The sequence below is a fragment of the Elephas maximus genome, chromosome 13 (genome assembly GCF_024166365.1).
Source record: "Elephas maximus indicus isolate mEleMax1 chromosome 13, mEleMax1 primary haplotype, whole genome shotgun sequence".
Classification (NCBI taxonomy): domain Eukaryota; kingdom Metazoa; phylum Chordata; class Mammalia; order Proboscidea; family Elephantidae; genus Elephas; species Elephas maximus.
The window spans coordinates 19,089,212-19,111,804 of record NC_064831.1 but is presented as its reverse complement, the minus strand read 5'-3'; the positions used below and the strand labels follow the sequence as shown (position 1 = coordinate 19,111,804).

General features: G+C 38.9%; 1 pseudogene; it reads left to right on the top strand.

Annotated features, from left to right (window-relative positions):
* The first annotated feature begins 19,623 nt into the window (after positions 1-19,623).
* On the top strand, positions 19,624-22,183 carry LOC126057303 (tetratricopeptide repeat protein 7B-like; annotated as a pseudogene).
* The last annotated feature ends 410 nt before the right edge of the window (positions 22,184-22,593 follow it).

The following is a 22,593-nucleotide window of genomic DNA, read 5'->3' as shown; positions in this document are numbered from 1 at the left end:
CGGTATACCCACTTCCTATCACTTTTAATATATATGTAAAATGTAGAAGAATTTGACAATTTTTTAAGGCAAAGAGATTATCCTTGCTTATGCTTATCAGATATAATTCCTTCCTTGAACAATTTTGGAAAATAAATTACTGTATTGTATAGTCATAAGATTGAACCAGAATAAATAAAATTAGGATTTTTTTCTATATCTGCTTTCGTTAAAGATCATACTAGCTTTGAGACTATACTTAAATTGAGACTGTCATCATATTAATACAAAGATGGTAAAGGCTGTTGTTTTGAAAATAAGGATAAAACGCAGGGAAATCAGAATCATTAGATCAAATTTTATAACTGTTGTGTATATGCACAGTCTTACTGTAGTATGATTAGTTATTTTTAAAAGACACATTAAGAAGTATCTATTAACATTTCACTGGAAAACACACACTTGAGCCTTGTAATAACATTCTGTATTTCTAATGCAGTATTTTGAATACTTTTCATAATCTTTTGAGAATCGCTGAAGACAAAATTCCTATGGTAAATCAATTTAATGGTTTCTTTATTCCCTTGAAAATTATTGACTTGAAAATTAACACAAGCAAGTGATGACAAGAAATTTATCTTTTTTTTTTACTTATTATTTAGTTTGAGGTTCAAGAGTCCACTAAAATTTTTAGAAATTATTTTAATAATATTTTATATTTTTTACTTATTCTCTTAATGTATGATTATCAATGAAACATTATTTTAATTAAAATGGGATTCATAAGAAGGATGATTTATTTACTTTTTTAGCCATTAAGCATTTATTGAGACCTGTAATATAAGTAGTATTATTTTAGGTACTGCTAAGGATAGAAAAATTTATTAATAAAGGCATTTGGCCTTAATAAGATTTTAGTTTACCAGGGAAGAAAGAAGTTTACACCAATGACTAAAGTAGACACCATGATGTATTCAATACTATATGAGTAGAATAAATAAAAATTCAAAGCTTAGAAAAAATAAATATACTTTGTATAGAATTATAGTGAGTTAGTGGAATAAATAATCCTGAGGCAGTCTTCAAAGAATAGATATAATTTTAATAATTAGAAAATGGATGAAGAGTTTTTAGGATAAGTTACAAGTATTGTTAATGACAACAAAAAAACCTCATTGCCATAGTGTTGATTCGGACGCATAGTGGTGTGTATAAGGCATAGCAAACAACATAGCTTAAGAGATGTGCAGAATGGGCAAGGTGAATAATAAGATACATTATTGCAAAGTTAAGTTAGAGATTGAGTTTGGATGGGTTTAAATGTCCTATAAAACTGAATTTGGGCTTAGTTCAATAAGCAGTAGAAAGATGATCTTTGATGCAGTCAGAACTGTGATTCAGGAAAATAACTCTAATAGCAATACGCAAACATTACATCCGTACGATCAGTTGGGAGTAGAATTCCTGGGTCTCCACTCAACCTCTCTTGGCACCCGAGGTAGTAGCTCCTTGCTACTGCTTCACAGAGGTGAAATTTCAAACTTCTCATTGGGCCTCCACTGATAGCTCCCAAGCTGGGAGAAGTAGAATTGCCTTGTTACTGCTTCTGGGTAGCCTCCACTGACACCATGATGAGTAGTGGGGTGGCCTTCTTATTGCTGAGCCCTTGTGAAAGCCTTGACTCATGACTCGGTTTCCTCTGACACTATCCCAGAGGGGAGAAGGAATGGCATCTCATTACTGCTGAATGGGGATAAAGGTCTAGGCTTTTCAGATGGTCATTGAATGTAAATGGCCTAAATATACCCATTAAGAGACAGAGTGATAGAATGGATAAAAAAACAGGATCCATCAATATGCTGTCTGCAAGAGACACACCTTAGAAAAAAGATGTAAATTTATTAAAAATGAAAAGATGGAAAAAAAATATACCCAGCAAATAGTTACCAAAAGAGAGCAGGAGTGGCAATACTAACCTCGGATAAAATAGACTTTAAAACAAAATCTACCATAAAAGATGAAGAAGGGCATTATATAATAATTAAAAGGATGATCCATCATGAAGACATAGCCATAATAAATATCTACACAGCCAATGACAAGGCTCCAAAATACATAAAATAAACTCTAACAGCACCGAAAGGAGAAATTGACAAGTCCACAATAATAGTAGGAGATTTCAACATACTACTCTCTATAAAGGACAGAACATCTAGAAAGAAACTCCACAAAGATATAGATCTAAAGGCCAACATCAGTCAATTTGACCTCATAGACATATGTAGAACACTCCACCCAATAGCTGCAAGATACACATTCTTTTCAAATGCACATGCAACGTTCCCCAGAATAGTTCACATCTTAGGCCACAAAGCAACACTCAACAAAATCCAAAACACTGAGATAATACAAAGTATCTTCTCTGATCATAACACCATCTAAGTAGAAATTAACAACAGGAAGAACAAGGGAAAAAAAAAATCCATTCCAAGGAAACTGAAGAACACCTTGCTTAAAAATCAATGGGTAAAAGAAGAAATCAGGTATGGAATCAAAAAATTCCGAGAATGAAAATACATAATATCAAATCCTTTAGGATGCAGCAAAGGCAGTCCTCAGATATCAATTTATAGCACAGATGTACATATCAAAAAAGAAGAAAGGTACAAAGTAAAAACATTAGCTACGCAACTCAAACAAATAGAGAACAGCAAAAGAAGCCCACAGCCACCAGAAGAAAGGAAATATTAAAGATCAGAGCAGAAATAAATGAAATAGAGAATAGAAAAACAACAGAATCAACAAAACCAAAAGTTGGTTCTTTGAAAGGATCAACAAAATTGACAAACCACTGGCCAAATTGACAAAAGAAAAACAGGAGAGAATGCAAATAACCCAAATAAGAAATTGAATGGGGGACTTTACAATAGATCCAAATGAAATAAAAAGGATCACAGTGGAGTATTATGAAAACTATACTCCAGTGAATTTGAAAACCTAGAGGAAATGGACTAAATTCTAGAGACACACGACCTACCCAAACTAACACAAAATGATTTTGAAAATCTGAACAGACACATAACAAGACAAGAGATTGAAAAGGTAATAAAAACTCCACTCCCTAAAAAAAAAAAAAAAAAAGCCCTGACCCAGATTGCTTCACTGGAGAATTCTACCAAACATTCAGAGAACTGCTTATACCAGTACTACTCAAACTATTTCAGAACATAGAAAAGAAAGGGATACTTCCAAATTCATTGTATGAAGCTAGCACAACCCTGATACCAAAACCAGGCAAAGATACCACAAAAATAGAAAATTACAGACCAGTATCTCTTACAAATGTAGATGCAAATGTTCTCAACAAAATTCTAGCCAATAGAATTCAGCACTATATCAGAAAAAAAATACACCACAACCAAATAAGATTCATACCAGGTATGCAAGAATGGTTCAACATTAGAAAATCAATGTAATCTACCACATAAATAAAAGGAAAGAAAAGAATCACAGGGCCATCTCAACTGATACAGAAAAGGCATTCAACAAAGTCCAACACCCACTCCTGACAAAAACGCTCTGTGAAATATATATAGAAGGGAAATTTCTCAACATGTTAAAGGCAGCTATACAAAACCCATGGACAATGCCATTCCTAAAGGAGAGAGGCTGAAAACATTCCCCTTGAGAACAGGAACAAAACAAGGATGCTCTCTATCACCACTTTATTTGACATTGTGCTGGAGTCCTAGCTAGAGCAATAAGGCAAGAAAAGGAAACAAAGGGCATCCAAACTGGTAATGAAGAAGTAAAACTGACCCTATTTGCAGACAATATGATACTATACATAGAAAACACAAAAGACTCCACGAGACAACTACTGAAACTAATAGAAAGATTCAACAGGATAGCAGGATACAAGATAAACATACAAAAATCAGATGGATTCCTATACACCAATAAAGAAAATGATGAAAAGGAAATTAGGAAAACAATAGCCCCTAAAGAATAAAATACTTACAAATAAATCTAACCAGGAATGTATAAGTCCCATAAAAAGAAAACTGCAAAACACTACTGCAAGCAACAAAAAGAGATCTACATAAACGGAAAAACATTAGCATGCTCATGGATAGGTAGACACAACATTGTGGAAATGACAATTCTACCCAAGGCAACCTATAAATACAATGCAATCCCAATCCAAATACCAATAACAATTGCCAAGCTGATTTCATAATTTATTTAGAAAATTTAAGGACAAAATATAGCCAAGAGAACCTTGAAGAAGAATAAAATTGAAAGATTTAAACTGCCACATTTTTAAGACTTACTATAAATCTATATTTTTTGTAGTAATCTAGACAGATGATGTAAAGACTGAAAAAATGTTTAATGAAACCAAGGAAAAAGTCCAGGAATGAAAAAATCAGATATGGGCACTTGATTTTTAACAAAAGTATCATAGAAACTCAATATTTTCAATAAATGGTATTGGAGTAATTGGATATTTACATGGAAAAATATTTTTCCTACATCAAATTATTTACAAAAAAAACAAAACACGGATCATAGTTTTAAATGTGGAAATTAAAAAAAAAAAAGGATTCTAGAAGAAAGCTTATAAGAATATTTTCATGTCCTCTCAAAAGGATAAAATAGCTAGAACTATACCTAGCCAGGGATGTAAAAGACCTACACAATAAAAAATTATAAAACACTACTTCAAGGAACTAAAAGATACTACATAAAATGAAAATTCCATGCTCATGGATTAGAACACTTAATACTGTGAAAAAGTCAATACTGCCCAAAGTGATCTATAGATATTATGCAATTCTAATCCAAATCCCAACAACATTCTTTACAGAAATAGAAAAACTAATCACCAGCATTATATGGAAAGAAGAGAGGCTCCCAAAAGATAAAGCAGTATTGAAGAAGAACAAATTAGGAAACCTCATACTTTCTGATCTCAAAGCCTACTAAGCAGTCACAGTAATCAAAACATCCTGGTACTGGTTCAGTCAGAATCACACAGACCAATAGAACAGAACTGAGAACCGAGAAGTAAACCCATCCATCTGTGGGCAGCTGATTTTCAACAAGGGGTCAAAGTCCATTCGATGGGGGAAGAAACAGCCTAATAAATGGTGCTGGATTGATAGCCTACACCAACAACAGCCTCATCTATCCTGAGATCAGAAGAACTAAATGGTGCCAATTACCACTGCTGACCGTTCTGAGCAAGGACACTATAGACATCCCAGATAGAATGGATAGAATGGGAGAAAAATGTAGAACAAAACTCATATTCTTAAAAAGTCCAGACACACTGGACTGGTAAAGACTAGAGGAACCCCCAAGACTATTGCCCTGAGATACTCTCTAAAGTTGGAGGTCACCTTTCAGCTAAATTAACAGATTGGCTCATAAATTAAACAATATCGCCCCAGAGTGCTGTGCTCCTTTAAAAAACATCTAAATGGAATGATCAAATGGTCAAAATTTGCTCTAAAGCAAAGGTGAGAATGTAAGGAAGGGCAGGCAGGCTAGATTTATGGAGGCAAAACAACCAGAGTGGAAATAGTGAGAATGCTGACACATTGAGAAAAATGTAACCAATGTTGCTGAACAACATGTGTAGAAATTACTAAATGGGAACCTAATTTGTTGTGTAAACTTTACCAAAACACTGTATATATCTATATATATATCTTCAAGTCCTTAGGGTAAGCAAAGCTTTAAACATTACCATAAAATTCAAAAAATGGTATACTTGACTTCATTAAAATTAAGAACTTTTGTTTATTAAAACATCTTTAAGATAGGGAAAAATAAGTGTCATGAAAGGAGATGATATTTTTCATATACACAGCTAAGAAAGGCCTCATATACAGAATATGTAAAGAATACCTACACATCAATAAGAACAAGAGAAATAATTGAGGGGAAGGCTCTCTGTTGGTTCTAGGGGAAGGTCCCTGTCTCCTTTCAACATCTATGGGCCATGCATTTCTTAGAGATTTCTGTTTGCCTTGGCATCAGTCTTCCTCTGGATATAGGCTATGATTCCCAGTATTGTGTGGTTGTCCTTCATTTTGTGGTCTGATGTAATTACCCTTGTGATGTTAATGAACTGTGATGTTAATGAAGCAGGATTAGGGTGAAATAGATCTTGTCAACATCCTTACCCAAGTCACCAACCCATGCTTGAGTCATACCTTTTATCTTATAAGAGATAAAAGGGGAGAGAAGCAAGCAAAGAGTAGAAGGTCATTACCATCATTTTCAGGCCAGTCAGGGTCAGAACAATGTCATAATAAGGCTCATGGCAGAATTGAGGACTGCCTGTAATCTTGGGCTCCTGTGGGTAGAGACTTGAGTTATCTGAGATTCAAATTATCTTTCAGAAAATTCTGAGTTCATTGCACGTCCAGAAGTTCTTCACCCTGAGTGCAATATGGACCTATTTGCCAATTTCATTGCACTTCAAAATATTCTTGCCACAAAGGGTTTAAAAGACTCTTCCCAAGCACCTTTTTTTTTAATTTTTTAAATATGAACTATGTATATAGGAGCCTTGGTGGCACAGTGGTTAAGCAGTTGGCTACTAACCAAAAAGTTGATGGTTCAAACCCACATAGTGGCTCTGTGGGAGAAAGGCCAAGCAATCTGCTTCTGTAAAGATTATAACCAAGAATACCCTCTGGGTGGTTCTACTCTGTCACGTCGGGGTTGCTATGAGTTGGAATTAACTCAGTGACACCCAGCAACAACACGGACATGCCAACGTTAGGTAAGAAAATAACTGAGTATCAGAGAGAAATGTAGCTAAGTTTGAAATGAGCGCAAAAGCTACATCCCTGGACTATAAGTGTGGTACACTGAGGGGACCAAGGCAGGGTGTCGTGTTAGACATTGGTTTTTCCTCTTTTCAGTTATCCTATGAAAAGGAAAAGCTACATGACCTTAGCCAATGGTGAACAGGGAAATAGCTTCCCAAGACCTAAGTATTTAAAAATAGGCTGTGCTATATTTTGCCTATACGTTCAAGTTATCCAGTATTTTGTGTTATTGGCCCTGGTGGTATACTTACAGAAGTTGGTACGCTTTGCGTTTAAGGCTTTTTGATTGTGGACAAGTGATTGACTCATCTGTCAGAAGTGCTGGATGCCATTTAGGTGTTTTACAAATGTGATATATAGCAAATATCTGTTTTAGAAAATGGGTCTATACTATGTTCATTAAAAAAAATAAAAGGATCTTTTGAAAAAAAGAAATTTGAAATTCATAAAATTTCATTATTAATTTACTTTACTAATGATGATTTTATAGACCTTGTATGTGGAAGAAATTGAAGGACAAGACTTAATCCCTGGAACACACATTTTTGAATGTCTTCATTTTGTTTTAACCAACTATTTATTACACACCTTTTCTATATTACAAACAAAAAACCAAACCATGGTAGTCGAGTGGATTCTGACTCACAGTGACCCTAAAGGTAAGAGTAGAACTGCCCCGTAGGGTTTCCAAGTCTGTAAGTCTTTATAGAAGAAGACTTTCACATCTTTCTTCTGCGGAGTGGCTGGTGGATTCAAACCACCATGTCAACTTTTGGTTAGCCGCTGAGCACTTTAAACCACTGTGCTGCCAGGATTCTTTTTCTATATTAGGCACTACTATTGGCAGGTAGTCAAATGTAGCATGTAACCAGAAAAATTCCTTTAACTTTCATAAGCCACTGTTTCTTCTTAAGGAAAAATATGCCTAGTCGTTTTGTGATTCAATGAGGTAATGAATGTGAAACTACTCCTTAAGTTCTAAATTTATGCAAGAAATTCTCAGTGCTGATCTCAATATCGACATATGTCAAAAATAGGCTCAGACTGGTGGAAAGACCAGATACATATATCTGTTGGGCAAATAAAGCAAGATTGTATTGACAAAGGTCAAAGCGCTAGATACTCAGCACAGAATCTATATTTTTATCCAAAGTCTAATGGAGTAATTCTTGGCCACAGTCCTCTTTGCGAACACACAGTTCCAGGTATTAACCTCTGAGCAAATGAATTTCTTGTTAGAACTCCTGGAATCTGAACTGTTCCTTCCATACCCCAAGGCTAGATAGAGTAATCCTACATATAGACTAGTGTGAATATTAAAAAAAAAGTGTGAATATTAAAAAAAAAGTGTGAATATTAGGGGCATTCTTATTTGAGCCAGTTTAAAAAAAATTAATAATCTCATAGCTGTATAACATAATACACAACCGTAGAAAAGAGTACAGTAACTTAGTTATAAACACAGTTCTCATTTTTCTTTTTAGTACTTCCAGGCTAACACAGTTTGGTTCAAATATTTTCTTGAGCTCATGTCTGAAAAACTATAAAACATTTTCTTTTTATGCAAAGGTTACTAGAAGTTCTGTTAGGGGCCTGTATACCAGGTATAGGGACTATACTGCACTTATAAATAAGGATTTGGAAGATGTTGATTCAGAGAAATGTTTAAAATTAATACTGTATGCTCAAGTAGCTGTTTAGTTTTTTTAGTACTTCTTTTTAGTATTAAGAATTATATGGCTATTTTGCCAAAAGTATTCATGCAGCTAACAAAATCACATGGTGAACAGAGAAACCTTTAACTTCTTCCTACCTCAACAATTAGTTTTAAAACTTTTCCTAACTGAGCACCTACTCTCAATGGTCAAAATACCAGTGGTGGTCTTCTCACAGCCCAGCTCCTAATTTAAATTGATAAATATACCTTAAAACCAATTTCTGGAGACATCTTCATCTCATCAAACCCCAAGTTTCACTTTGGGCTCACTAAACCCTGACTTTTACTCCTTAATTGGCAATCCTGTGCTAAGAACAGTATTGCTCATCTTTTCTCTATATGACCTTGGGGCCCAATTACTAAGATTTCAGGTACCATACTCAGAATTTGCTCCAGTGTCTGTCTATTGCATAAGAACAAGGAAGTTTTGTCCTGGAAATTGGTCTTGAAGTTAAAAGGCTGTTTATCAGAATGTAAACAGTGCCTGAGTTTTTCCTCTCTTGACCAACATCTATGATGTGGACTTGCCTTTTATCTTGTTCTTGACTAAATTCCTCATTTTCCAAAATGTGGTAAACTATTTCTATTACATAAACCACTGAAAGTATATTTAAAATATCAAGTTATTATATCTCACTCATATGAAAAAAACTACATATAAACGTTTTTCATATAAATGAGACATGTATATGTGTGTGTAGATATAGATAGATAGATGATAGAATAGATGATAGATAGATAGATGATAGATTAGCATGAATTCAATCCCCAAGGCATGAGTATGGATCTAATCCTCAGATTCCTACTTCTACATCCTCAACATCAGCTCCCTTGCCCCCAACACTCCCTCTGTCCCCCTAGCTACCCAGAACTAGGTCAGAACTCACAAGTTAGAAGAATACCATTGTTCTGACTGCTAAATAGGCAGACACCAGCCTCAGGTTTTGCAAGTTCGGGGAGTTCACAAAACATCCCAACCTTGTGACCCGCTTGTCACCACTTCAGGGCTGGTTTCCCACTATCTCTTTAGAGTGCCAGCCACAAACTTAGGGATCCACACGGCACCCTTACTTTATGATCTACAGGCTCCCTTTGGCCTTTTGGGTTTTAGGGTTTGCTGGAACAACTCAGAGAACTCACAGAGAGTATACTCTACTTATGACTACAGATGTATTGTTACCAGAAAGGACACAAATGAAGAGGAGCCTAGTGCTGCTAGGTCTGGGAGGGTTTCCAGCATGAAGCTTGCATGTCCTAAGAGATGTGCTACTCTCCTAAGAGCAGATATTCTTGTCAACCAGGAAGCTCTCTGAGACAGTGTTCAGGGATTTTATCAGCCAGTCCTGCATGATAGACTAAATCAGGCCTCCTGAAGTTAGTTCATGTTGCCTCTCTCAAGCAAGCCTTTTCTAGTCTGGCCAACCCCGACTCGCCAGCACAATTTCTCAGGTGTGGCCTGCAAGTCTAAGAACAAGACACCCCAGTTGCTCCAAAGGTTGTTTTTTCCCAGATCCAAGGACAAAACAGCCTTACTTAAGGTAAATCTATGTCTTTTATCCCACAATATATGATAAAAAAAAAAAAAATTTTAATGCTTCCCATCTTCTACGAATGTACATGGAATATTTAAATTCCATTTTACTGAGCCTTCACAAACTTAAAATAATATTGGAAGTCTATGAGAAAGTAGCAGTAGTTGATGGAGTTAAATTTCTCTGCATACAAAAGATATACAAATAAAGATCAAGATGACAAAACTGGGGAGCTTTAGACAGGATCCTAGGAATTTGGAGGCCATGTGCAAGAATGAAGCAACCCAGCAGGGAGATGAGAAAAGAAATTAAGAAAGAAACATATGATGCTGATTTAATGTGCTAGGCATTTGTGTCAACTCCATCTCCATATGTAATCTTCAGTAATATCTATTTCTCATTTATACCTGATGGAGTGAGTTTTGCTTTGGGTAAATGAAAACTTCCGGGGTAGCTAGGGTGCCAATGGGCCAGATACATATGGGTTTCACTCATGTTGTGTATTCAGCTCCTCCCAAAATGTCTTCCTTGTGGTTGTTTATTGCTAAAATCTGTTGTTCTAGATTATACCCCATTCTCACATTTACAAAAGTTTCTCTCAACACTATTTCTCGAACACTGGTCTGCAGATCAGGGTCAAGAGAGCAGCATACATACACCTAAGTTCTCCCAGGAGATTTTGAAGCTGACTCAGGGTAGAGAATCTCTTCTTTAGGAATCTATCTGACCACAGGCTTAGCCTGGATCAATGTCAGTTTCGTTGCTGATTTAGAACCCTTGTTCTCCACTGGAGCTATGCTGTCTGTGCAAATCACCAAGCAAAGTGCAATCTATGAAACCACCAGTCATCAGATAGTTGAACCTCAGACAACCTTAACAACTTCTTCTCTCTCTTCCTCTCTTTTGCTTTCACTCTTTCTTAAATTGGCATGCATTACAGTTTATAATAGTATTTTCTTTATAAAATGCAAATATGAAAACTATACCACTTTATATAAAATGAAATGTTTGATCTTCTATGCAATTGACAAAACTATATTTTTATACCCTACTATTGCAAATACGGTGAGAAAATATAAACATATATTTTGAATCTCATCTCCTCTCATTTTAAGAATTTCATTTCTGCTGTATTCTCTCTTCTGCATTAGAAATGTGTCCCTTTCTATTGGATTACTTCTACAATGGGGAGTGGGGAGGCAGGAAGTAGGCAACTCTGAACTTAAAATTAAAAAAAAAAGAGATGAGATAAAGGAAAACAAACTCCTTTTATTATAAAGACCTTTAGCTAACATCCTGTTTGACTGTTCTTTAAAACCAAAGTTCTTTGGTGTGGTTGTCTTCCTTACTTAAAATTCATTCCTCAGCCAATTCTCATGCATCTTGTGCTCCCAGATAACAAGTGAAACTTCCATATTTCCATATCCAGTGAATACTTCTATGTTCCAATTTTACTTGCCTTTTCAGTAGGAACTAAGAAACTAAGAGTTGTGGACATACTAAGCTAAGATGCTTAATCCACATGCAAATAGAGATATAAAGTAGAGAGATGACTATAAGGATCTGGAGGCCAGAAAGGGAGTCAGATCTTCAAGTACAATTTCAAATTGGCATGTATTCACTATTTTCCGTCACTGAATTCAATGAGATCACTTAGAAAGAAAGATTAGGTAATAAAGACAAAAGGGCCTAGCTATGAGACTTTTGATGTAAGGTACATGAAGAAAAGCCAACAAAGGCAGCTGAGAAAGTGTGGCCAGAATAATCAGAGGAAAGCAAGGAGAGTCTGGTGCCATGAAAGATTCAAAATATATGTTTATATTTTTGCTATAGGCCTCTCATTTCCATTTCTGTCTTTCTCCAAGCCATTCTCCACAGCCAGAGAAAGCATATTTCAAAAATAAAAGCCCCAGGAGGTGGAGACAAGATGGCGGAATGGACAGATGCTTCCAGCGAGCCCTCTTTACGACAAAGGACATGAAAAAACAAATGAAACAAGTGTAATTGTGACAAGCTGGGAGCCCTGAATATCAAAAGCAAACTTAGACAACGAACTGAGGGGCGGGGGAGGAAGAGACCATTCAGAAGTGGAGAGGAGTTACTGGACCAGAATCTTGGGGAGTCCTCAGGCACTATTCCTGGAGCGGCGGCAGAGGTGGCGGCAGCGGGCTGGTACTAGCATTCGGCAGCAGTTTCCTCAGGGAGAAGCAGCCAGCCACACAGACTACTCATACCTCCGGAACCGAGGAGAGCGGCGTTCTCGGCAAAAGCTAAGTACTTGCGTATATTTTACCACACCCCCCCCCCCAAAGTCTGCTTCAGCAACTGAATCCCTGGGCCTGAGATAGAACCTGGTGAGTACCTGGAGCCATCCTCCCAGCCTTGGAGAAGGAACAAATTTGCACCTGGGGGAAAAGATAATTTGCTAGCTCCATTAACCGGGGGAGCTCAGGACAGAAGCGGCTCCTGTCCAGGCATATACCGTTCATGGACCTTGAGCACCTTTCCCTTCTGCATGGACCTGTGTGGGCCTATTTAGGGAGAATAGGCTGTTGTTGGAAAATTCCAACCATTTTAGCTGTGCAGTGGAGAGGTAGGTGTTGATGTTTGACATTGCTTTGCCTATTAAACAAGGTCCTCACCTACTCACATCAGGGACCGAAGGACTGGTAGCTCCAATCAGGTCACCCAGTCACCTGTGACAGGGGTCCAAAAATAAGTGGTACCTCACAGTCCTTACAACAAAACTTTGGGTGCCATGGTCTCTCTGCAGAACCCACCCACAAGCATGCTCTAGGGAACAAAGATGCGTTTTCCTCAGAGACACTTGGGGGTCAGTTCTCAGCCCCCTTCCTTGTTCAGAGCGTGACCCCCTGCTGCAATCAGATACGGGTACATACGCCAATCACGCCTGCCCCTCCAAGACTGTAGGACAGAGCCTGTACCACACACTTGATATCAGCTACCTGGAAACCTGAGCTGAATTCATATAAGACAACTGAATGGACTCCTAAACTGATATACCTGATAACAGCTCTAGCCAGCTGGGGACAGGACACCAGAGCTCCAAAGGCAAAAATTATCAAGCTAGCTCACTCAAGCAACCCATAGGGGTATACCAAAACAAAACAAAGCAAACAGCTATGAAAAAGTAAGCAAGCATAAAGTAATACAATAACTTATAGATGGCTTGGAGACTACAGTCAGTATCAAGTCACATAAAGAAACAGACCATGATCACCTCAACAGGCTCTCAAAACAAAGAATCCGGGGATCTTCTAGATGAAAGTGCATTCCTGGAATTACCAGATGCAGAATACAAAAGTTTAATATGCAGAACCCTTCAAGACATCAGGAATGAAATGAGGCAACACACAGAACAAGATACGGAACACACAGATAAAGCAACTGAAGAAATTAGAAAGATTATTCAGGAACATAATGAAAAGTTTAATAAGTTGGAAAAATCCATAGACAGACAGCAATCAGAAATTCAGAAGATTAACAATAAAATTACGGAATTAGATAACTCAATAGAAAGTCAGAGGAGCAGAATTCAGCAAGTAGAAGCTAGAATTTCTGAACTCGAAGATAAATTACTTGGCACTAATATATTTGAAGAAAAATCAGATAAATGAATTATAAAAAATGAGAAACCTTAAGAATCATGTGGGACTCTATCAAGAGAAATAACCTATGAATGACTGGAGTACCAGAAGAGGGAGGGATAACAGAAAATACAGAGAGAATTGTTGAAGATTTGTTGGCAGAAAACTTCCCTGATATTGTGAAAGATGAGAAGATATCTATCCAAGATGCTCATCAAACTCAACATAAGGTAGATCTTAAAAGAAAGTCACCAAGACGTATTATGCTCAAGCTTGCCAAAACCAAAGATAAAGAGAGAATTATAAGAGCAGCGAGGGATAAAAGAAAAGTCACCGACAAAGGAGAGCCAATAAGAATAAGCTCGGACTACTCGGCAGAAACCAGGCAGGCAAGAAGGCAATGGGATGACATATTTAAAAAACTGAAGGAGAAAAAATTGCCTTCCAAGAATCATATATCCAGCAAAACTGTCTCTTAAATATGAAAGTGAAATTAAGACATTTCTAGTAAAACAGAACCTGAGGGAATTTGTAAAAACCAAAGCAAAACTAGAAGAAATGCTAAAGGGAGTTCATTGGCTAGAAAATCAATAATATCAGGTACCAACATAGACCTAGAACACTGGGCAGAGCAACCAAAAGTCAACCCAGATAAGGAAATCCAAAAAAAACAAAGCAAGAAAAAAAAAAAAAAAAAAAGCCCAACACAGGGTAATGGTGATGTTATTATATGAAAGAAGACCACATTAAAATAATAAAGAGGGACTAAGAAATTTTTTTTAAGAAATGTACTCATACACCTTCCACATGGAGAGGAAGATACAGTGATACAAAGAAATAAAAGTTAATTTTAAATTTCAAAAAATAGGGGTAAATAATAAGGTAACCACAAAGGAGACAAACTATCCTAGTCATCAAAATAAAATACAAGGGAAAAATACAGGCTCAGCAGAAACAAAATCAACAACAACAAATATGAGGAAAAGACAATATATACAGAAAAACTACTCAGCACATAAAATCAAGTGGGAAAAAGAAACTGTCAGCAATACACAAAAAAGACATCAGAATGATAGCAGTAAATTTATACCTCTCCATAATTACCCTGAATGTAAATGGACTAAATGCACCAATAAAGACACAGAGAGTGGCAGAATGGATAAAAAAACAAGATCCGTCTATATGCTGCCTGCAAGAGACACACCTTCTACTTAGAGACACAAACAAACTAACACTCAAAGGATGGAAAAAAATATATAAAGCAAAAAACAATCAAAAAAAGAGCAGGAGTGGCAATATTAATTTCTGACAAAATAGACTTTAAAGTTAAATCCATCATAAAGAATAAGGAAGGGCACTATATAATGACTAAGGGGACAATACACCAAGAAGGTATAACCCTATTAAATATTAATGCACCCAATGACAGGGCCTCAAAATACATAAAACAAACTCTGTCAGCATTGAAAAGTGAGATAGACAGCTCCACAATAATAGTAGGAGACTTCAACAAGCTACTTTCTGTGAAGGACAGGACATCCAGAAAGAAACTCAATAAAGACACGGAAGACTTAAATGCCACAATCAACCAACTTAACCTCATACACATATACAGAATACTCCACCCAACAGCAACCAAGTATACTTTCTTTTCTAGTGCACATGGAACATTCCCTAGAATAGACCACATATTAGGTCGTAAAGCAAGCCTTAGCAGATTCCAAAATATTGAAATATTACAAAGCATCTTCCCTGACCATAGGCCATAAAAGCGAAAATCAATAGCGGGAAAAGAAATCAAACACTTGGAAACGAACAATACCCGGCTCAAAAAAGACTGGGTTATAGAAGACATTAAGGAGGGAATAAAGAAATTCATAGAATGCAACGAGAATGAAAACACTTCCTATCAGAACCTTTGGGACACAGCAAAAGCAGTGCTCAGAGGCCAGTTTATATCAATGAATGCACACATCCAAAAAGAAGAAAGAGTGAAAATCAAAGAATTATCCCCACAACTTGAGCAAAAAGAAAGACAGCAACAAAAGAAACCCACAGGCACCAGAAGAAAACAAATAATAAAAATTAGAGCTGAACTAAATGAAATCGAACACAGAAAAAGAATTGAAAGAATTAACAAGACCAAAAGCTGGTTTTTTGAAAAAAATCAACACAGTTGATAAACCACTGACCAAACTGACAAAAGCAAAACAGGAGAGAAAGCAAATGACCCAAATAAGAAATAAGCAGGGCGATATTACAACAGAGCCAACTGAAATTAAAAGAATCATTTCAGATTACTATGAAAAAACTATACTCAAACAAATTTTAAAACCTGGAAGAAATGGATGATTTCCTAGAAACACACAACCTACCTAAACTGGCATAAACAGAGGTAGAACAACTAAATAGACCCATAACAAAAGAAGAAATTGAAAAGTTAATCAAAAAACTCCCAACAACAACAACAGAAAAAAACCCTGGTCCAGATGGCTTCATTGCAGAGTTCTACCAACCTTTCAGAAAAGAGTTAACACCACTACTACTAAAAGTATTTCAGAAGGTAGAAAAGGACAGAATACTACCAAACTCATTCTATGAAGCCAGCATATCCCTGATACCAAAACCAGGTAAAGACACCAGAAGAAAAGAAAATTATAGACCTATATCCCTCATGAATGTAGATGCAAAAATCCTCCACAAAATTCTAGCCAATAGAATTCAACAACATATCAAAAAAATAATTCACCATGACCAAGTGGGATTCATACCAGGTATGCAGGGATGGTTCAACATTAGAAAAACAATTAATGTAACGCACCACACAAATAAAACAAAAGACAAGAATCACATGATCTTATCAATTGATGCAGAAAAGGCATTTGACAAAGTTCAACACTCATTCATGATAAAAACTCTCAGCAAAATAGGAATAGAAGGAAAATTCCTCACCATAAAAAAGGGCATTTATACAAAGCTAACAGCCAACATCACCCTAAATGGAGAGAGCCTGAAAACATTCCCTTTGAGATCGGGAACCAGACAAGAATGCCCTTTATCACCACTCTTATTCAACATTGTGCTGAAAGTCCTAGCCAGAACAATTAAGCTAGATAAAGAAATAAAGGGCATCCAGATTGGCAAGGAAGAAGTAAAACGATCTCTATTTGCAGGTGACATAATCTTATACACAGAAAACCCTAAGGACTCCTCAAGAAAACTACTGAAACTAATAGGAGAGTTCAGTAGGGTATCGGGATACAAGATAAACATACAAAAATCAGTTGGATTTCTCTACACCAACAAAAAGAACATCGAAGATGAAATCACCAAATCAATGCCATTTACAGTAGCCCCCAAAAAGATAAAATACTTACGAATAAATCTTACCAGAGATGTAAAAGACTTATACAAAGAAAACTACAGTACACTTCTGCAAGAAACCAAAAGACACTTATATAAGTAGAAGAACATACCTTGCTCCTGGATAGGAAGACTTAATATTATAAAAATGTCTATTCTAGCAGAAGCAATCTATACATTTAATGCAATTCCAATCCAAATTCCAAGGTCATTCTTTAATGAGATGGAGAAACAAATCACCAACTTCATATGGAAGGGAAAGAAGCCTTGGATAAAGAAGACATTACTAAAAAGAAGAACAAAGTGGGAGGCCTTACTTTACCTGGTTTTAGAACCTATTATACTGCCACAGTAGTCAAAACTGCCTTTTAGTGGTACGACAACAAACACATGGACCAATGGAACAGAATTGAGAATCCAGACTTAAATCCATCCACGTATGAGCAGTTGATATTTGACAAAGTCCCCAAAACTGTTAAATGGGGGAAAGACAGTCTTTTTAACAAATGGTGCTGGCATAACTGGATATCCATCTGCAAAAAAATGAAAAAAGACCCATACCTCACTCCATGCACAAAAACTAACTCAAAATGGATCAATGACCTAAATATAAAATCTAAAATGATAAAGATCATGGGAAAAAAAGTAGGGATATCAATAGGAGCCCTAATACATGGCATGAACAGTATACAAAACATTTTAAAGAATGTAGAAGAAAAACTAGATAACTGGGAGCTCCTAAAAATTAAACACCTATGCTCATCCAAAGACTTCACCAAAAGAGTAAAAAGACTGCCTACAGACTGGGAGAAAGTTTTTAGCTATGACATTTCTGATCAGCGCCTGATCTCTGAAGTCTACATGATACTACAAAAACTCAGCTGCAAAAAGACAAATAACCCAATTAAAAAATGGGCAAAAGATATGAATAGACACTTCACTGAAGAAGACATTCAGGTAGCTAACAGATATATGAGGAAATGCTCACAATCATTAGCCATTAAAGAAATGCAGATCAAAACTACAATGAGATTTCATCTCACTCCAACTAGGCTGGCATTAATCCAAATAACACAAAATAATAAATGTTGGAGAGGCTGTGGAGAGATTAGAAGACTTCTACACTGCTGGTGGGAATGTAAAATGGTACAACCGCTTTGGAAATCTATTTGGCGCTTCCTTAAAAAGCGAGAAATAGAACTACCATAGGATCCAGCAGTCCCACTCCTTGGAATATACCTTAGAGAAATAAGAGTCTTTACACGAACAGATATATGCACACCCATGTTTATTGCAGCACTGTTTACAATAGCAAAAAGATGGAAGCAACCAAGGTGCCCATAAATGGATGAATAGATAAATAAACCATGGTATATTCACACAATGGAATACTACACATCGATAAAGAACAGTGAGCAATCTGTGAAACATTTCATAACATGGAGGAACGTGGAAGGCATTATGCTGAGTGAAATTAGTCAGTTGCAAAAGGATGAATATTGTATAAGACCACTATTACAAGAATTTGAGAAATAGTTTAAACTGAGAAGAAAATATTCTTTTGTGGTCACACAAGGGTGGAGGGAGGGAGAGTGTGAGAGGGGCATTCACTAATTAGATAGTAGATAAGAACTACTTTAGGAGAAGGGAAAGACAGCACACAATACAGGAGAGGTCAGCACAGTTGGACTAAACCAAAAGCAAAGAAGTTTCCTGAATAAACTGAATACTTCGAAGGCCAGCGTAGCAGGGGCAGGGGTCTGGGGACCATGGTTTCAGGGGATATCTAAGTCAATTGGCATAAAAAAATCTCTTAAGAAAACATTCTGCATCCCACTTTGAAGAGTGGCATCTGGGGTCTTAAACGCTAGCAACCAGCCATCTAAGATGCATCAGTTGGTCTCAACCTACCTGGATCAAAAGAGAATGAAGAACACCAAGGACACAAGGTGATTATGAGCCCGAGAGAGAGAGGGCCACATGAACCAGCGACTACATCATCCTGAAACCAGAACTAGATGGTGCCTGGCTACAACGGATGACTGCCCTGACAGGGAACACAACAGAGAACCCCTGAGGGAGCAGGAGAGCAGCTGGATGCAGACCCCAAATTCTCATAAGACCAGACTTAATGGTCTGACTGAGTGTGGAAGAACCCCAATGGTCATGGCCCCCAAAGCTTCTGTTGGGCCAGGACAGGAACCATTCCCGAAGCCAACTCTTCAGACATGGATTGGACTGGACAATGTGTTGGAGAGGGATGCTGGTGAGGAGTGAGCTTCTTGGATCAGGTGGACACTTGATGTTGGCATCTCCTTCCTGGAGGGGAGATGAGAGGGTGGAGGGGGTTAAAAGCTGGAGAAATGGACATGAAAGGGGAGAGTGGAGGGAGAGAGCTGGCTGTCTCATTAGGGGGATAGTAACTGGGAGTGTGTAGCAAGGTGTTTATGGGTTTTTGTGTTAGAGACTGACTTGATTTGTAAACTTTCACTTAAAGCACAATAAAAAGTATAAAAAAATAAATACATAAAAGCCCCAGCCGGCGCTCCAGTTACATCCCCCAGCTGGAAGCCACGATGGCTACCAAGAAGACAGGCTCGCGGCTGGAGACAGAGTTCCAGCACTATGGTTTGGAGTGCCAGTGGGAGCGGATGCCCGAGCTCGTCAAGCAGCTGTTGGCCAAGCTCATCGCCAACGATTACATGGCAGAACTCCTCCTTGGGGAGTCGAAACTGGAGCAGTACCTGAAGGAACACGCCCTATGGCAGGGGGCCAGTCGCCGAGACCCCAGGCCCCAGCTGACCGAGGTCCGAGAGCATCTGACCGCCGCCCTGGATCTAGGGAACCTCAAGTCAGAATTCCTCCAAGAATATAATCTGATCATGGCTAAGTTGAATTATGTAGAAGGAGATTATAAAGAAGCGCTCAACATCTATGCCCGGGTGGGCCTCGATGACTTGCCACTGACAGCCTTTGCCTCCTACAGGTTGCCGAGACTTTGTTTAGAGAAGTTGGCTATTTCCTCTTCTACCAGTAATGCCCATGTGGACCGGGAGCAGGATGTCATCACCTGTTATGAGAAAGCAGGGGACATTGCACTCCTGTACCTCCAAGAGATGGAAAGGGTAATACTAATAGTCAAAACAGAAGTCCTAAGCCTGGCCCTGCTTGCCAACATCAAGAACTAGGTTTTTTCCTAGAAACAGGACTTAAGAGAGCCCATGTCCTCTATTTCAAAAATGGGAACTTGACAAGAGGAGTCGAGAGTCGGGAGATTTAGAGAGATCCTCAGAGCTGTCCAAACAAGAACAACTCAAAATGAGTGAATGACTATAGCCAGGCAGTTGGCAGAGATGTTGTTGAGGGGTATGTGTGAACAGAGCTATTGGAACCCTCTGGAGGACCCACCATGCCAGTCACCCCTGGACGATCCCCTCTGGAAAGCAGCAAACACGAAAGCCTGTACCCTCATCCGGAAAGCCCGTGTCTACTCAGGAGAGAACATTTTTTGTCCTCAAGAAAATACTGAGGAAGCCCTGTTGTTATTGCTGATTAGTGAATCAATGGCCAAACGGGGAGGCTGTGCTGAGCAGGATACCTGAGCACAAAAGCGCTTGCAGAGCGTGTCTCGGTCTGTGGCTTGCTGACCATTGCTCTGGGAAGAAGAGGCCAGTATGAGCTGCTGTCTGAGTACTTAGAAAGAGCCATGAAGTTTGCCTTTGAGGAGTTCCAGCTCTGGTACCAGTTTGCCCTGTTGCTGATAGCTGCTGGAAAATCTGCACGTGCCCTGAAGGTGTTGAAAGAGTGTATCCATCTGAAGCCCGACGATGACATCATCCCGATCCGTGCTGCGAAGCTGTGCGTGGGCTCCCTTTGCTGGCTGGAAGAGGCTGAAAAGTTTGCCAAAGCTGTCGTGGATGTGGGAGAGAAAACATCCGAGTTCAAGGCCAAAGGGTACTTAGCTCTGGGGCTTAAGTACAATCTGCAGTCTACTGATGCTTCTCTGTAAGGGAAGCAGGAGGCCCTGCAGAGAAGGACACTTCTCGCATTTCAGAGGGCCCACAACCTGTCACCTACAGATCACCAAGCAGCTTTCTACCTGGCTCTGCAGCTTGCCATTCCCAGACAGATTCCAGAGGCTCTGGGGTACATCCGCCAAACCCAACTTCAAGGCAATGATGCCAACTCCCTACACCTCCTTGCCTTCCTGCTGTCAGCCCAGGAGCATCACCATGATGCCCTGAACATCATTGACACAGCCCCCAGTGAATACCCAGAAAGCTTTATACTACTGTTCTCCAAAGTGAAGTTGGAGTCGCTCTGCCAGGCCTGATGAGGCGCTCTTCACCTGTAAGCACATGTTACAAGTTTGGAAATCCTCCTACAACCTAACCAACCCCAGCGATTCTGGAAATGGGAGCAGCCTCTTAGATAGAGCCATTGCTAACAGACAACAGCTTAATACAATTACTTTGCCAGACTTCAGCGATCCCGAGACAGGCTGTCTCCATGCCACCTCAGTAGCAGCCTCAAGAGTGGAGCAGACACTGTGCTAAGTGGCCTCATCTCTGCAGAGCAGTGCCCCCAAGCAGGGCCCACTACACCCCTGGATGACACTGGCGCAGATCTGGCTCCACACAGCTGAAGCCTACATTGGCATCGGGAAGCCCGCGGAGGCCACAGCATGTACCCAGAAGGCTGCCAAGCTCTTCCCCATGTCACACAATGTCCTGTACATGTGAGGCCAGGTTGCTGAGCTCTGAGGAAACATTGAGGAAGCCTGGCCGGTGGTATGAAGAAGCCTTATCCATCAGCCCCACCCACATGAAGAGCATGAAGCAACTGGCTCTGATCCTTCACCAGCTAGGCCGCTACAGTCTAGCAGAGAAGATCCTCCGGGATGCAGTCCAGGTGAACTTGACAGTCCACGAGGTCTGGAATGGGTTGGGCGAGGTCCTCCAAGCCCAGGGTAACAATACAGCAGCCACCGAGCGCTTTCTGACACCCCTGGAGTTGGAGGCTAGCAGCCCAGCTGTGCCTTTCACCATCATCCCCCGCGTGTTCTCAACCCTGCCGGGGGCACCAGGGATGTCCGATTGCCACCAGGGGGTGACTGACAGAGCTCTGAGGCCATAGATGAATGTTCGATTGACTGCAATATACTAACCAAACGACCCCCGAATCCCCGCTCTCTCCACGTGCGTTTCTGTCCATATCATTTCAGCCCAGTGATAGTTTCGAACTTCCTGACATGGTTCCAAATGGATTATGTGCCATATTTTGTTAGCTGGCATCTGAGTTTTCAGTAAAATGATTATGGAATTAGCCAATGTGGAAGAATATATTCAAAATTAAAATGCAGTGGCAGAACGGATTATTTTTATCAGAGCTGTAAAGAAAATTCTCTCCGTCTCACCATCATGTCTGCCCCTCCCCTGGTCAAGAAGCCAAATGTGACTCTTCCATTTCCCACCTCAGCACTAGTCCCAGCCAGGAGCCAGCTGACAATTTCTTGGTTTTGTTGTCAATAATTGTACCACGTGATG